This window comes from Brienomyrus brachyistius, chromosome 8, assembly GCF_023856365.1.
Source record: "Brienomyrus brachyistius isolate T26 chromosome 8, BBRACH_0.4, whole genome shotgun sequence".
Lineage (NCBI taxonomy): Eukaryota > Metazoa > Chordata > Actinopteri > Osteoglossiformes > Mormyridae > Brienomyrus > Brienomyrus brachyistius.
Genome location: NC_064540.1, coordinates 2,477,501 through 2,493,168, shown reverse-complemented (window position 1 = coordinate 2,493,168; position 15,668 = coordinate 2,477,501). Strand labels below are relative to the sequence as shown.

General features: G+C 41.9%; 1 protein-coding gene across 1 annotated transcript in view; it reads left to right on the top strand.

Annotated features, from left to right (window-relative positions):
• Positions 1-15,668, top strand: part of LOC125747482 (mitogen-activated protein kinase kinase kinase 12-like) — a 35,166-nt gene that overhangs the window by 2,977 nt on the left and 16,521 nt on the right.

The following is a 15,668-nucleotide window of genomic DNA, read 5'->3' as shown; positions in this document are numbered from 1 at the left end:
GGTTACTGTGTAGCATTAATCCACTTAGCTTCCTTTAAAATGTGATTTTATTGGACTGCAAGCCAGAAGCAAAATAAATATTCAGTTTTCTTGTATGTCTGTGAGGCTGTGATCCCAAACATAAGGATCAACATGCATGTGTACTAAAGCAAAGGACTAAACTGGCCATGGGGCAATTTCAAGCCTAATCTCATTAATCTGTTTAAAACAAAACATTGAATGTGTAGTCAGATTATCAAATGGAGGATGCTGATTGGCTGAGGATTATGTCATGGGGGTAAAAAGAGCTACCTAGGTTTAACGGTCATATGGCATGGTCAAAAAAAAAACATACAGATTATCTACTTTGAAATCTTTATTGTATTTTCGTGCAAAGCATGTAGTTAATTACATGGCATCATTTTAACAGAATTAGCTGTAAAATAGCTGTGTTTCCATAAAACATTCCACTTGGACTATCAGAAGTTATTCCTCAATCAGGTTTCAGTAAATAAATTATGATTGCATTTATAGATACACTATAAATAATCAAGCATTAAAAATCAGAGGTAGAAGTGTGGGCGCGACAGAGGGTGACCTAAATGAGGGCAAAATTATTTACACTCTGCGCTGGGAACTGCTTTGACCTTTTCTGATGGGTAAAAGTGATTGGTCTGTTCTTAAGTTTCAATGACGAATTAATGATAAAGAAACTTGCCGTACAGGGTAAAAACACGCATTTTAGAGATCGAAGCGTAAAGCCACATCCTCTGATTGGATCGTAAAGCTGTGGAGGGGATAACAAGGAGGAATGTGTCCGAAACAGGTACTCTAGGAAGACTGCTTAAAGCTTTACAGTAATAAATACACCTAAACGGGGCAGAACTGCAGATTGCAGGACATATATTTAAATATAGCTACTGCAGTTAAAGTGAAGTGATTCATTGTCAGCGTTGACACCACAAAATGCGTCCTCTGCATTTAACCCAAATGTGACCTTGTGACATAGCAGGGGGCAGCTAATTCAGCGCCTGGGGAGCAGTGATTGGGGGCGGTACCTTGCTGGTCGAGGATTCAAACCAGCAACCTTCCAATCACACGCATGCTTCTCTAATCGTTTTGCTACCATTTAGTTCTGTTCAATTTGCTGAGAATGGTTACGGAACTTGTACACATTCTGGAACAATAATGACACAAGTAAAGAAAATCCTTTGATATTCATCTTTGGTAAATGAAATGGTTACTGTTTAACAGTATTGTTACAGTTAATGGCTGGCATCTATTATGAGAGTAATCGTAGGTTAAATTCATTGTATCCTATGGCTAAACTGGAGTGGACTGTTTCCAGTTAATATGTTCTTATGGCCCGTTCAGATTATAACAAGGCTTTTCCCCTGAAAACGATAGAATGTTTGCGCAGACCTGCTCTCTCGCCCCGTTCATGGCTTCTTTAGTACTTCCTAGGAAAAGGTGATTCCATAGTCGTAACATAAGGCCTCGTGACAATGGTGTAATTTATTGGAAAAATGCATTCAACAGTGTGTATGCGCGCACTGCACTGTGCTGCCTAGGATACCCTGCAAACCCCCCGCAGCCCTGGTCAGGATCAGCACTTGGAAGACGCCTGTATGGGTGCATTCAAATATGTAAGAAAAACACACCAATGACTTGAAAACTGACAGTTTCTAAGGTGGTTTTTTACATGGAAAAGCACACTGCTTATTATATTAAATGTTCTGTTCTGAAAGGTCCATTAACTCTGCATGTTAGAACAAAAATAAGGCCAACATTGTAACTGTAATCAATAAACCCCCCTTTATACAGAATACAGGTTCGCTTATAACACCTATTTATGCGAAAGCAATAAATGGATACCCTGTAAATAAAAGAGTAAATATCAAGTGAAACTGAACTACAAACCAGTAATTTTCAGAATCAGATTATTTAGCCAAGCATGTTCACACTAGTGGTGTAACGGGACACAAAAATCACGGTTCGGTACATGCCTCGGTTTTGACGGCGCGGTTCGGTACGTACCTCGGTTTAGAGGTCACGGTTCGGTACATGCCTCGGTTTTGACGGCGCGGTTCGGTAAGTACCTCGGTTTTTTCGGCGCGGCTCGGTACGTACCTCGGTTTGGAAGTCGCAGTTTGGATTTTTTTCGGGACGGGGGTAAAAGAAACAGCAAATTGCTATTTTTCTTTATTAAATGGTGGTTTACTGAAAGTATGACTGTCTTAAATAAAAAGTCCCTGTTAATACTGCTGCAACTTACTGAAAAAAAAACTAAAGTAAATCAAAATAAATATTCTTTAAATAAAAATAAAATGTCCATTAAGGTGCACATTTAGAAAATTTACTATACCTGATTTGTACTGTATTTTCAGTACGAGGCGCACCCTTAGACGTACGTGAGCATGCGCACTGCTAGGCTTCATCTGCCCCTTTCCCAGCGCTGCTCGGGGGAAACACACAAGCATATAAAGTTTTTCCACATTTGCTGTATCTGTTTGGTACACATGCTTACCGAACCGAAAGACCCATACCAAACATTTCCGTTATGAATTCGTGTACCGTTACACTCCTAGTTAACGCACACAGGGAATTTGTCTCCAGTTCTCAGTGGCTCCATACATACAGCAGACGCACGCACAGCTAAGGTACGATACGACAATGAGCAAATACAATCCGTTTGTGATATACAGTGTGGATGTGTGGTTGATAAATGTATAAAAAGTGCGGGAGTGCACGTCAGAGTAAGGAATGCTTTAGTAAACATTACAATAAGTACAGTGAGTTACTTATAGCAATGAGGTTTTGCTTATTAAGGGGTGGGGGAGGAGCAACTGTGCAGCCGAGTCAGCTGTTCATAAGGGTGATGGCTTGTGGGAAGAGGCTGTTCTTGTGCCTGTCTGTTTAGGTGCACCGTGATCTGTAGGTCGTGTCCTGGGTATGAGGAGTCTGTGCTGATTTTCCCAGCCTGTTTCCTGGCTCTGGGTCAGTACAGGCCTAGGAGGGTAGGCAGGTTAACACCCATGATCTTTTCCGCAGACCAGACTATTTGCTGCAGTCTGCCCTTATATTGTTTTGAAAAATTTCAAGCAATTCCATCCATCTTCTGTAACCACTTTTCCTGTTGGGGTTGCTGTGGTCCAGAGCCTATAGAGCTACAGGCACAAGGCACAGAATAACCCATCGCGGGGCACACTTACTCACACTTACTCACACTAACTCACACACATGTGCATGTATGGGCAATTTAGTAACTCTAGTTCACCTTAGCACATTTTTTTTGACTGGGGGGCGGAACTCGGAGTACCTGGAGGAAACCCCATGACGACATGGGGAGAAATACAAACTCCACACACACGGAGCTGCTGTCTCCCAGAGGTGCGAGACCGCGATGCTAACCACTGCGCCGCCATGCCACTCCTTCAAACAATTCCATGACTTGCAAATTTTATGCTGCCAGATATGCGCTACTACTGTGTTTAAGATCGAGTTCAGTTAGCGCTAATCGAATAATGATGTTGAATCACGTAAACAAACACGCAGTACGTTTTCTTATCTTCGCCGAGAAGAACACCTTGCTCCCAAACTGGTCAATTGAAACAAGTGATTGGCTCAGATTATAGTGCATTAACATAAGAAGTTAATATTTTCCGCCAGACTTGTGATTTGCCTTAATAATATTCCCTGCTTCCGAATGGAGCCGACATTCTCAGTGGGCATGTTATCAGTTCCCACCAGGTAGTGACTGACTGCAGGTGGCCATTACACCCAGCATGGGTTAAATCCCTTATGGCAGCTTCACTGCTCCCGCAGACTTAAACATGCAGCATTATGGGTAAAATACACGTTCTTAAGCAAAGTACTACCAGTTGTTGCTGGGAAGGCACCAGCCCATGTGATTCTTAAAGGTAATTGGAGTTGACCTGCTCATACGCACAATTAAAAACACAGCATTTACACACACTGAACCGCTATCCATGTTTATCTGTGTGTTAATAAGTAGTGTGTTATTGGTAAGGTGATATGTTTGGGATATACTGGTGGCGTTCCATCTAGCGGATATTCCCCGCAATAGGAACGGTCTGCAGCTATGAATGTGCAACAGTAAGCAGATCAGGGGGGCGCACAGTGTTAATGTGGTGTGAAGATTTCCTGTTCCGATTTTTCAGTTCGGTGCCAAGAAAACAGTATGTTTGTGCCTGTGTTTTTTGAAAGCTGAATGGGCGAAATATGACAGGAAAAGCGAAAGAGAGAAAGTATGGGGATGAAGGGGAAATATGAACTTTTGCTGGTTGAACTAACAGTTATGGGGTAATATTGGAAATGACCATAATCTTATTTGTGTGTTACGGCAAATGGTGGACTGTGGAGGTAGGGTGTAGGTGGGAAAAATCTTGCTGTGATTATTGGGAAGAAAATGTCTATTTTCGGAAGTTCCTTTAAAGCTGCACGCAGACCTAACGTCACCGAGTGTGTGTTGGCCGTGGGAAGCCGAGCTCGCTGCAGATAAAGCAAATGCTGCCCGAACAGCTTTGCTGACATTCTGTCACAGGCCTGGCATGACTCATTCTTACTTTGGCTGCAGTGAGGTGAGCCGGGTGCAATGCCATTGGCCGGGCCCGTGCGCCATACCTCCTTCCCTCCCCGCTTCCCTCTTGATTGGTCAGGCTGGATCAGCCGCTCTACTATTGGCCAGTAGGGATGCAGCAAGACAGGCGATGTTAGAGGTGAGATCCTGCATCACTCGTACTGTCATGCTCATTTCCCGAGCGGGAGGAGGGAGGCCTTTACATCAGCCGGTGCTGGAGAACGGCAACCTTATAAGGAAATTCCGGATATTATAGCATAGATTGAATAGCCAACCATTTAAATGAACACTGTCCTAGAGTTCTCATTTGATATTTTATTATTTTATTGAATATTTATGATATTTTATTGAATTAAATGAATTCTATGTACAAGTCTGTGAGTAGTTTTCATAAAATGGACTTTCAAATTATTGTACAGAGTACGATGATTGACGATAGACTAATTTTTAGTGACTAATGTTAGGAGCAAGTGTAATATTGGATGGAATGCCTGTTGTGAAACTTCAGAAGGGAATTCTCTCCGGGGAGAGAAATTCCTGGTGGAATTCCAGGTGTAAGAAGGCAGGGAGTCACAGGAGAGCCCAACTGTTAATACATGAATGGAAATTACAACGGACATTTACAAAATGGAGAGCATGACAGCATTTGTTTATCATAAACTAGAACAACTTGTTTCACACTGGAGAAAAATTGGTTAACTCTGTAGCGCCCCATAAGCCAGATTTCATCTGTACAAATTAATGATTATGTTGTATGGAAAAGAGCACTGCCCATCTGTAAATAGTTTTCTCTTTTCAGTCTTCTTTCTATATACCTGTACTTTTGCTAAGTGTTATGATAATACGAACATGAATATATGATGTATATGACATCTAGGAGATATGTCTTGGAAATGCTTGTCTTATACTGAATAGTAAATAAAATTTAAAAAAAACATAAAAAATAAAAAAGAAAGAGGGTTAGGGTGAGTACAGACTCGGACAAGAATGCAAATACTTGATATGCAGCCTCCTAAAATCGCTTAAGACCACAGTCCAGCTGTCTTGTAGCTGCATGGTCAAATTCCTTCATTAGAACTTTCTTCCTCCACAGATCCTGCATCAGTTTGAGCACAAGTGTCATAAATGGGACACCAGCTGTGTCTCAATCAGTGTCCCGAAGAAAAATCAGACCAAGGTGATTTAACATTAGCTACTTAAACTGCTCATAACACATCAGCAATGTATCAAAACTAATGAGGCTAGGAGATTGGCTCCCATGTAACATGGACCTTTAGTCTTCATTAAATGCTTCTGTTCAAGCTATTGTTCAGAAGGTGGAGGAATGTCAGGCTCAGAATAAAGATTTAAGCCATTTTAATGAGCCTGCTGCATTCTAGTCACTACACATTAGCATAAAATGTACCTGTAACTAAAGTTCACAAGCTGGACTTGAAAGTGAACCATCCTTGTCTGAGTCATTGCTAGTTTCTTCCCTGAAATATATAACTTGGCTTAGATTTTGAACTGTAAAATTCCAGCAAGTTAAAACTTCAGAAAAACTTCAGTGACTACCGACTGTACAAAAAAGTACTTGAGCATATTTCATTAAATGGGGTGTTTTGTCATTAAAACTAATATAAAACCACATGTAAAACTCCCTCCCCTATTGAGTGCATGGAGGTATTTTTAACTTTATCAGCGTTAGATAAAAAAAGAAAATGAATAGTGTATTAAAGGAATTGTGAACATACAGTAAACAAAAGGAAATCTTCCACACAGAGATTACTGTAGATTTTGAGGATCTTCTTCCAGCTTCGGCTCTGTGAAAAGAACTTCACGGAGTTGTATACATTTTTGCTGCTCAGTTGACACATTTATCTAAAGCAAGTAACACGTTCTGGCAGCACGGCGGCTCAGCAGGTGGCCCCCCACCTGCAGTCTCCCCCACTCTGTGAGTGGAATTTGCATCTTTCCTTCTCCAATGCAGAAACATGCAGGCAGGCCAATTGGCGTGTCTAGAATTGCCCATAGCAGGTGGTGGGCAATAGACTGGCATCCTATCCAGGGTGTTTCCTGCCTTGTGCCCAGTGCTGCCCGGAATAGGCTCCAAGCCCCCTCCCCATGACCCTTCTCTGGAGAAGCAGTTGGATGGCCCAACGGATGGACGGACGGACGGATGAATGGATAGATGGATGGAAGGAAGTTACCCACCTTGAGTGTATGCCAGCTTGTCTCAGGATGCCCCCATGCACATACATACTATGAAGTATTTAGGGATGCCAGCTGAATGGAGCGACATGCAGGGGCTTCATACATGGCGAAATTTCACCTCCCTCCGTGTTTCCTTCCAGTGCACACATGAGAGAAACAAGAACGGCTTCTTCAGCAATCAGTTCAGTCCTGCCACCAGTCACACAGCAGCGTCTTCTGTTTCAAGGCCCTTGCAATCACTCAGTCTCAACCCATTATAGTATCTTTAAGGCTGTCTGAAGAGACACCTTGAATAGAGCTTAATACTTCCATAAAATAAGAGTCAATTGGAGGAATTACTTGTAGCAAATTGTGCCAAATTACTGGACTAGTTCCTGAGCCTTAGCCTTGCTTAACTCATGCAGTCCTGGCTACATTTTTAGCTTTTTTAGCGCCCATTCTCTGGCATTTTTATTACTGTGATTTTTTTTTGTTTTTTATGCTTTGAATTAACCATGTAATTAGTCTGTAACACCATCCTACTAGACAGAACACCTTTAGTGGTTATATTGTGATGTAAAACTTAGTACATGGAATAATAGAATTTCTGATTCCGGTTCATCTTTAAAAATGGCAGACTCTCTCTCGCTCTCTCTCTCTCTCTCTCACACACACACACACACACACACCCACCACCTTCATTAGGATGCAGCGTACACAGCCCTGGAGTGACTCACTCCACAGCAGCTACAGTCAGCGTCTAATATTAAGCTTCTGACTTCACAGTGGCCAATGGAGGATTCAGTTTCCACGGCAACCCAGTCCACACCACACCCCTCCTCCCCGTCACTCTCCCCCTTCCCACCATACATGTGACTTTCAGAAAGACATCCCCCGCTCTCTATATTGTCATTAACCCCCTCCTACCCTGTTTACATTTTAAAATGTGATGCTGAGTCGTGTTACGAGAAAGTCAGTTTTATTAAACACTCTTTAAAAAAAAATCTAAGTACTGTGTACATAAAAACAATTTAAATTCTTAATATATATCATAATGTGTGTTTCTTGTGCAACTACAGAATATTAAAAGCAGATATCAAAAATTGAGCTTCATAGTTGATTAGTTTTGCTGTTTATCAGTTTCCAAACTAATATTAATATTATTACAGTATTATTGTTTAAATTTTGAGTTAGGAACGGTGAAAAGACACTGCGGCTCAAATAATCATTGTATATTCAATTAGATGAAACACGGAAGGAGTGTCTTACATTAAATATTACTTCCATCCATCCTACGACGCCTTCTTCGGGTCAGGCATACAGGAGATCTTGCAGCCTGTCCGAGCAGCATGGACTGGGGTGAATCCTCGATAAGATATAGCCTATGCATAAGCCTTAACCAGCTTCTTACCATAAATACTGGTGTGTGTGTGTGTGTGTGTGTGTGTGTGTGTGCACGCGTGTGTGACGGGGTATTCCTTGTGAACGAAATCTTTCGTAATGTAAGAAACGGTGACGGTGAGGTCATAAACGAAACTGGATAACCCTTCCAGGGGTTTAACCTCGTAAAATCATTACAAGAGCCGAAAGATGAGGCGTAATAAACGGAATTACGACAGCGAGCCAGTGATTTAAAGATTACAAAATGTGATTGGTACCAGCTATTCCTCCTTTTTCATAATTACCACATTTGACGGGAAATTTGAGGTGCTACGTTACACACGTGGTCCCAACACAGTAATCTGTGGCGTCTTGATGGGAAAGTTACTGGTGAATCTTTTAACAGAAGCAGAATCGATGCTGTTAATCAGACTCACTAGGTATGCTTACATGTTAAAATTGCACGCGTATCGTCATCAAAATTAATCTTTCACCATATATCATATTATGTTAATCATGTTTTGAATAGAATGGCTCATTATACAGCCGGACCCATACAGTACATTGCATTACATAATTCGGGTTTGCTCAGTGTCAACAGTTAGACTCAGTATCCTTACACTATGGACCACTTAGGAACGCTTTATAAGTTATGTTATCACATTTAAAAATATATATTTTTTAATGTTCTGTACCGAAATTACCTATGAACATTAATTGAGCCCAGGGTCTGTTACGTGTTACGGGCGGGAAAAGAATCCTTGCCCCAACGGAGCAGATGTCTCCAGTGCATTAGTCCAGGATACCCCAAATGTACTAAGAGCCAGTGCTTCGCATTTTCCGCCTTAAAGTCCGCAATGTAATTCGTAATATGTCATTACGTAAATTCCTTCAGACAATATCTGCTGCGCTCAGAAAATGTAAAAATATACGCCGTTCTGTCTCAGAATCCAACGTTTTCCAGTGTTATGGGAACGGCGCGGTGAACGGAAATGAATGCAGCTTTAGGAAATGGAAAGGCGTCGAGACGGAGGATCTGTACTGGCACATGCATTAATCGTTCTCGACTGGTAATCACCCTGGAACTCAGCAAGCAATAAATAAATAATGGTTAAAATGGTAATGCAAACTGAAAATAGAACAGCGGGCACAAAAAGATATCCTCTAAAAGCGACCTTTGCTAGGGAAATTGCAGAAAAACTTCATATAAAATAATGTGACATGTATTTATTATGGTATGCATGGTATTCATAAACTGTAAATATGGATTTTATGTCAGACATAAAATTAATTATATCTGCGTTTCTGGTATAGTATTCTGTAGTCGTCTTGACGCTCAAATGTCTATTGATTCAGCGGTGCAATGAAACACGCTATAGGATACCTAACACGAGACCTAGTATGTGCATGGAGACCTGACGTGCTGTTTACCAGCATCCCTCTGTCCCGGATGTTGCATGTGCAACCCCGCGTTCCAGTTTATGGGGTTTCCCTCTTTCATTGTGAATGATGTCAGTGCAAGTCAGATGGATAATTCTTATACAGTCGTAATCCAAGAGATAACAGCATGAGCTCTACCACTCATTAGGATTACAGATAGCCTTTGGGAGGCGGAATTAGAGGGCACTAATATTGGGAAACTCATTATACATAGGCTGGTGATGGCATTTGGTATTTAATTAAGAGCTTTCGACTAAGGGACGCACTTCGCTTAAGAGTTATATTAGTGACAGGCGTTATGCTGTCCAGCAGAGGTGGCATAAAATCTGACATTTTGACATTGACCGTCTCAATTAAGATTTGTTCTAAATATGAATATATATTGTAATATTTTCATGGTTCATTGTTATTGCATTTCACATAAGAAAATTGCTTTTTATTCCCATTATCTTTATTGTCTGTTCTATTTGTTATATTGCAGCTGGGCGTTGGAAACGTGGGCAATTGTTAATTGGCCTTCCTGGAGTAGCCAGTTAAACGATTAAAAGTGTGAGTTATACTATAATGGATAAACCTAGATAGAGTGATACTCGTGTCATCAACACGCTATTATAGCTAACGGTGCTCCAGATAAAGGATAGTATTTCAATAGATCCGAAGTGCTGATTTTTGTCACAGTTTAACCTATCTCTGCACATAGTGACTATACGGACAAATAAATAAATAAACAAGCAGACGGACAAATTAAAGAATGAATCTACACGACCGACACACGTTACCTCCCCAAGCATAACCGCTATTTGAGGTCCGGTAAGATGGTGTTTTGAGCATCGGATTGAGCTCCCGGGAATAATGCACACCAAATTAAACCGATAAGGGTGCAAATTTCTCATAATGCTGCATGCCCAGCTGATGAGATCATACACTCGGGATACACACACTTGTCCACTAAACACCCTCTACCTGCAGCATCTCCCAGAGCCGGACGGTGCACTCTGATAGGGTGAAAGATAAATCGTGATGGGAAGGGAGGGGTGAACTGATTAATAAAATGGCCTTTTCCCCTTCTATTTCACAACCCTCTATATCCACCTCCTCCTGTGCCCCGCCCCCCGCCACAGTCTTCTCTCCCTCTATTCTGGGGGTAGGTGAGCCACTCCGCAGTCGGAAAACCTTTAGGGGTTATCGAAGCAGCCTCTCTGCACATGTTCTTGCTCTGATGGAACAGGAATGCGACTGAAACGCTAAATAGGGCTGGTAAACCCGCTGTGACAGGAGGGAAAGGGACGGGACGCAAGAGGGACGCATAAGCGCTTACGGGAGGAGCGAGCGACTGCGATACCGCGACCAGGGATGCTGTGATCAGAAGGCGGCAGTTACACTGATTATATAAACACAACGGGGAAGTAGAATAATTACCCTCTTCTAAAAACACAGCAACAAACGGGGACAAACTGAAACACCAACAACAAAAACAAATGGGCAGTGACGACGATGAAGCACCTCATTGAATCTCGGTAGTGAAGATCGCTACAGGTAACAACATCGAGTGGTTTCGTCTGCTCCCAAATCTACATGCACACGCATTTATGTCTGCATTATATATCAATATACAGAAGAGAAAAAAGGAGCGAAAGCAAAGGAAAGGGGGAGGGGGTGTAGGAGTGACGGAAAGGTGATGCTCTGAAGTGGTGTTGCTATGACAGCTAAAACCAGAAAAAGATCGGGGGGACGATTTGAGCTCCAAACCGATGTAGAATATGCCTAGTCCAGGATTGTGGGGTGATTTTAATTTATTTTTTCGTTTCTCGCCTATAACGCAAAAGCGGCGGTGTGATGCGGATAGGGGTCCTGCCTTATTTCTAAGCGCCGCACTCCCGTCCTCCCCCTAGCGCAGTTTGCCCAGGTACCAGCTGGCGCTCTCCTCTAAGGAGAAAAAGGGTCACTTTGGCGAGCGTTGTCCATGTGCATTAAAATTAAATACCGTAAATATTCGCGGAGGTCGGTGATCTCTTCCCTTATGGGATTAATAAGGTTACGACTAGAATTTGACAGCTTCGTCGCGCTTGATCGACAAAGGAGAAGCATATTGGGTGATTGGGCATCTTTAAAGGGATCCTAACATTATCAGCGAATGCCAGTAGTATTATATCGTTTGTAGGACGCCAAAGGATGAGCAGACAGTAACACATAACGCTGTTACGGTACCACCTTCTACCTCCTTAATGTCTGTTCCGGCCGAACTGGAAACGTAATGCGGTCTAATTAAATGTCGTGCGTAGCTATGACACATTTTGCCTTTCGACATGTTAAAGTCCGTTGCATTAAATGCATCAAAAAAAATCAAAAGCACGTATAAATATGCTTGAAAATTAGCGTTTCAGAAGGACTGGTTTTTGTTGAGCGTTAATGGCCGGAGTAAAAAAAAAATGCGAACAATTTCAGTTTAGTAAAAATCGTGAGAAACGTAAAACGTGGATAATAAATCTCCAAAAGTTAACCAGACAACGACTGTCAAGATATTTAGTGTGGTAATCTCTTAAGATTAAAATATCCACCTATCCTCCAACTTTTTATTTAGTACAGGTGACAATGGTGTCTATTGTAGGGGTCACGGGGTATAAAGTAGGGCACATCTTGGACGTCATGCATTTACACACAAAATCGCATGCCAATTTGAACCTGCAACCTTGGAGGTGTGAAGTCTCCATGTCACGCTAAGTAATTTTCAGAGCTCACCAAAGACTTTTATCTGAAAAATCCTCATATGATCTGTTTGATGATTTATTTGATAATACTATATGTACATAAATTATGAATTTACATTATTATGACTCTCCTGTGTGGTACAGTGGTGCTGTATTAAGCATTGTTGTCTCACACCTTCTTCTGAGTCTCTGCTCTGGCTCCAGGTGTGTAGAGTACAAATGCATGTGAATTGGAGCTGCCAAATTGTGTGTGTGTCCCATCCTGAGTTTTTTTCCCTGCCTTGTGCCTGTATCTTCTGGAACTGGCTCCGGTGAAAACCATGAGATTGAGTGAGTATGGAAAATGGATGGATGGATTACTCATACCTGATAATGGGTTTTCCAAACACATTCTGTTGTGTTCTTATATATTTAAATGAAACTGCAAGGTCATGTGTCTACTGTCCTATGGTATGACTGTGGTCCAAATTTGTATGTTTTACAAATGGACACTCAAAGGTGTTTCTGGGAGGTGGTGCTGTGGTTCGTGAGATGGACTCACACCCATGGGAACCTGGTGCCTAGTATCACAAAGCAAGATTTGTTGGTTAGCTATAGATAACTTGTCCGGTTTAAGCTATCCCAGTTTATTTAAACTATCTTTGATCAGTTCTGGCGCTTTTACATTGTGAAGTATGCGAGCTGTCACCAGAGATGGAAATTTCAGGTCCAGAAAGTATAAATCCAGACCATGATTTTGTTTCATCCAACCAGTTGAGTACTCTGTGACTGTGACTTTTCATGCTCAGTTGGTTGGTTGAAACAAAATCCTGGACTGGATTTTTACTTTCTGGACTTTATATTTACACATCTGGCCGTCACCGCCATCTGATTGGTGGGAATGCATGGAGAGACTGATATTCTGTGCATGGATTATCTGAAGGAAAAAGTGTATATTCCATACATTATTCATTATTAGTAGTGTTGCACATTGCAATGCATTTCCGAAAACTCGGAACTTGAACATTTGCTAATTCCAATAGCATTTCATACTTTCATAACTCAGCAATTCTCAGATGTGAAATTAGCACAGAAAATAATAATAATTGCATGTGGTAAATCATGATGTTCACCGTGTGAACAGTAAATAAGCATCTCTTTGGTTCCACATCGCTGTTGGTCTCCATACTCGGCAACACCTTTACCAAGACGGCTCTTCTGCAGTGGAAAGCCAAAGTGAACTGGAACCGTGCTGCACTCGCGGCACTCGTCAGGTATGGGTTGAGTACAGGTTGGTTCCTGTATAACAGTGGAAAAGCACAATTACATTTAGGCCAAACTACCTTAAATCCAACAAGTTATCTGGCTAAGTAAGGCTCCTGTTTTTGAGTCTCTGCATATGTGGAGTTTACATGTTTTCCTCGTGATGTCATGGGGTTTTCTCCCACAGTCCAAAAATATGCTATGGGAACTGGAGTTGCCAGGTTATCCATAGGTGTGATTGGTGCGTGTGCCCTATGGGTTGGTGCCCTGTCCTGGGTTACTTCTTGTTTTCCTAGTAGTAACATCTGGGAGGATGGAATTCACCCTCACCAGTATGAGACGGGATGACTGAGAATTTGTATTCAAACATTTGTATTACAAAGAGGAAGCGGAAATACATAGAGGCACCACAGGCTTCTGGTATGGGAGCTAATGGTCCTTCATCCCTACACTTGTTCTACCCAGATCTAGCTTCTGATAAACATTCTCTGTATATAAACAAACTGTAGGCCATCGTGGTTCAGGCAATGTTCTCCTGTGATTCGCCTTTCAAAGGAATGTGACAACAGCATTGTTCATTCTGCCTGAAAATTTCCTTTAATGTTTTATGACTATTTGAATAAAAAGGGAACATCTGACATCCTCCTGCTATCGGCCTCGAACGCACCTTTCATTTCCTTTGAATTTTTTTTGTTAATGTTATTCTTTGGGAGGGCTATTGCTTTTTTAAATTGCTTTCTGTCTGCTTCAGTGGCACGACTGTCATGCCATAATGAATCACAGACCTCTTACTCTTTTATCTTATCAGGCACTAGACCACTGTACAGGTTTTAGTTGGACAATGAAGCGCAAACATGTTTCTTTCATGCAGAGTGTAAATTTACTTGCTGCTTTGTCCATTATCTAGAATCCCTTAGAGCAGAGTTTCCCAACCCGGTCCTCGGGGACCAACGGATGGTCCATGTTTTTGCTCCCTCCCAGCTCCTAGTAGGGAAGCTGGGAGCAAAAACGTGGACTGTCTGCGGCCTAGTCTTCTTTACAATGTTGCTTCAGTTCATTGACGTTGGCGGACGTTCGTTTGTGCACAGCTCTCTTAAGGTCCTGCCATAGCAGTTCAATCAGGTCGAGGTCTGGACTTTGACCGCGCCATTGTAATACCTTGGTTGGTTTATTTTTCAGCCATTCTCTTGTTAGATTTGCTGGTGTGCTTGGGATCATTGTCCTGTTGCATGACCCAGTTTCAGCTAAGCTTTAGCTGTCGGACAGATGGCCTCACATTTGACTCTACAAGGCTTTGGTATACAGAGGAGTTCATGGTCGACTCAATGACTGCAAAGTGCTCAGGTCCCGTGGCTGCAAAACAAGCTCAAATCATCACCCCTCCACCACCGTGCTTGACAGTTGGTATGAGGTGTTTCTGCTGATATGCTTGTTTGCTTTTCACCAAACGTGGAGCTGTGCATCATGGTCAAACATCTCCACTTTGGTCTCGTCTGTCCAAAGGACATCGTTCCAGAAGTCTTGTGCTTTGTTCAAATGGAACTTTTTGCAAACCTAAGCCATGCTGCCGTGCTCCTTTTAGAGAGATGAGGTTTTCTCCTGGCAGCTCTTCCAAACAAGCCGTACTTGCTCAGCCTATTTCTAATTGCACGTTCATGAATTTGCTGGGAAATCCACTCCTCGGAAGATTGGCAACTGTCTTGGGTGTTTTCCACTTGTATAATCTTTTTCACTGTAGAATGATGGACTTCACATTGTTTGTAAAATGCCTTATAACCCGTCCAGGACTGAAGGGGAGCAAATGTTGCTTCTCTAAGGTCACTGCTGATGTCCTTCCTCCTTGCCATTGTACACACCTGAATGCTCCAGACCAGCAAACTGCCAAAACTATTGCGTTTATAGCAGCTGGTCACGCTTGCTGATGATCAGTTAATCAAGTGCATTTGATTAGTAGCACCAGGCTGCTACTTACCCTCTTAATTCCTATGGAAGCAGTAAGGGTGTACTTAATTTCTCAGACACTGCTTCTGCGTTTTAGCTTAGTCTTCGCTAAATAAATAATGACACAGTATAATATGTAATGTTTTAAGATCTGCAAAGGACCAGACAATTTTTTCTTATATAATATATATAATTATACGGTATGA